Raw genomic sequence first — 2,500 nt, 5'->3', positions numbered from 1 at the left:
CTACCCTCTCTCTCCCTCCTCCTTCCCCCCTCCCCATGACCTTTTCATAGGCGCTTCGACACGACACCTGAACAACTTTCTTGGTGTGACCTTTGTGTGTAATGTTTCCGGGCAGCGTCTTGCGTGTATCCACCGCCGGTTGCAAGAGTTTTTTAGATTAATTTTAGAAGTCTGGTTGTTCATTGATAAAGGTGTTTTTCTTGTTTATTCAATTATTTTATTATTTTCGGAATTTCTACCAGCGGGAAAGTCACTGAAAATTTGAAGGAATACAATGTTGAATGCCCTCTTCTTCTTCCACCCCCCCCCTCCTCGCTTCTTTCCGTCCGACCAACCTACCTTGCAATTTTTTCAACCTCATCCACCCCCACCCCACACCCCATCTACACTCCACCCCACCCCATCCACACTCCACCCCACCCCATCCTCACTCCACCCCCACTGTAACAGGGTCGTCTTCATTTTTTTTGTCTGCAGTATTTCCTGGTGTGAGGGAGACCACATTCTCCCATTGTACTACCTCTTCTCATTCGTCCCCTCCCCTTCTTCCCCTTTATCCCTTTCTTCCTTTCCCTCCAGTTCCCTTCCATTCCCCTTCTCTTCCCTTCTCTATTCTCTTCTCCTCTGCCCCGCCTATCCCTTTTCTTTCCCCTTCTTATCCCTTTTCTCTCCCTCTCCTATTCCTCTCCTATCCGCATTCTATCCCTCTCCCCTTCATCCCCCTCCTCCACCCCTCCCCTCTCACATTTCCCATGTTTGCCCTCCCCATTTCCCGTCTCCCATCTCCCAGTTCCCTCGCCCATATCCTCCCTCCCCTTTCTATCCTCTTCCATATCATCCCTCTCCCCTCACCCATTTCCCCCTCTCCCTTCTCCCACTCACGTGTGTTCCGAAGGGTCATCCGTCTCCTCCCATCTCGAGGCAGCGGACGGGGTCATCTTCAAAGTTAGGTCACATTTTCGCTTCCTGGTTGCGAATAATCTGGCGAGGAGGAGGTCGCGCCCCGACGTCATCGCTTCCGATTGGTTATTGATGTCACCTAATTTACTCGATTGTGCATGGGAATGATGCAGAACTGATTGGTATCAATAGGTTGTCGATCTGTTATTTGTTTGTTCGCTTTTTTATTATCAGTATCATTTTCCCATTCGTTTTTTTAGAAGGGCTCTTGTATATCATATTTGGAATATGTATTAGTATAAACCTACTAATTGCCTTTTTGAATTTGGCAAATGCCTTTTTGAAGTGCGCTATCGGATAAGTCATGGAATGTCTCTCTTGATAAATGGGGGAGGTGAATCTGCATTGAAATCCAATTAAGCATGATTATAATCTCATTGTTCCTGGAAACTCTCCGAAAGATTTTTTTAATTATCCGTTTTTTTATCCCGCTAATTAGCATTCCTTGCATATGGGTTTTTGTTCCTTGTCCTTTGCTTTGTTTGCTTGAATATTGCACCCAATCACGAAAGGGTGTTCAACTGACGAAGGGGAGGAAAAATAAGCGGACGCGATCTCGGGTCAAACATCAGGTCGCTCTCCACGAAATGCAAGCAAGGTCATCGTGATAACTAATTCCTCCAACGGCCTTCGTGTAGGTCGTGCAGTTTTCCTTTTGCTTTCTCGCCTCGCACAGCGGAGGCAGGTTGGAGGGAGGAAAGCGGGGGCAGGGGAACATCCGTGTGTATTAATATGCTAAGGGAGATCAGCTTCTACAAGACACCTGGGCGCAAGTCTTGACGAATTCGAAGCGAAATTTCGCCCCACTCGAACTTTGCCTCGGTTTCATTTGGCGAGGAGAGGGGCTTCACTTCAGCAGGGTGAGGATCGTTGACTGATATAAACAACCTTGTGTGTGTTTGGATATCACCCCCGAGAGCTCGCTTTCTCACTCTGCCCGTGAGACGAAAAGTGTGCTTTGGAAGCGCTTGCATATCCGGAGAAGGCGCACATATTCTCGGCAGTGACAAGTAGAACCATGTTTCCTGCCTCCTCTTGACTCCTCCGCCACCGCCGTCGTACTCCGGTGTTGTCCACCTTGAGCCGCTACAAGTAATCGGCGGATCCTGATGGGAGTTTCTAAAGGATGGAATTTTAGTGTGTGTGTGTGTGTGTGTGTGTGTGTGTGTGTTTGTCTTTTTGACGATAACCTGCTTGATTCCGTTGACGCTCCCTCCTTTCGCCCGCCGACCGAGACACTTATGCAAAGCGGCACCTCGACCTCGGATAATTTGGAGTCGTCTGGAAGCACCCGTTCAGGCGATGATCGTGACGACGTCTTGCCTTGTCTAGCAGAAAGCTTCGTGACCTTCTCTCAGGAATGCTGCCACCATACCTGGGCCACGTGTCCCCTGAGCATTGTGCGAGCACTATAAGGAATGTATTCTTCCTGACGGCGACCCAGACGGAGCAGCGACAGAGAATCTCGCACCGTACCGAGGCCCTTTTGTGCGCCCATCCTCTAAGATAAATTTCTCGTTTTGAAGTGCGGGAGACGAGT

At 49.0% G+C, this 2,500-nt stretch overlaps 1 protein-coding gene across 2 annotated transcripts in view; it reads left to right on the top strand.

Moving 5' to 3' along the window:
* The window catches only part of LOC147471984 (terminal nucleotidyltransferase 5C), a 282,249-nt gene that overhangs the window by 247,693 nt on the left and 32,056 nt on the right, over nt 1-2,500 (top strand). The window lies entirely within an intron of this gene.

The sequence above is a fragment of the Penaeus japonicus genome, unplaced genomic scaffold (genome assembly GCF_977035675.1).
Source record: "Penaeus japonicus unplaced genomic scaffold, GWHDUDI00000001_assembly GWHDUDI00000004, whole genome shotgun sequence".
Lineage (NCBI taxonomy): Eukaryota > Metazoa > Arthropoda > Malacostraca > Decapoda > Penaeidae > Penaeus > Penaeus japonicus.
The sequence above is the reverse complement of the archived record's forward strand: the minus strand, read 5'-3'. Positions and strand labels throughout refer to the sequence as shown.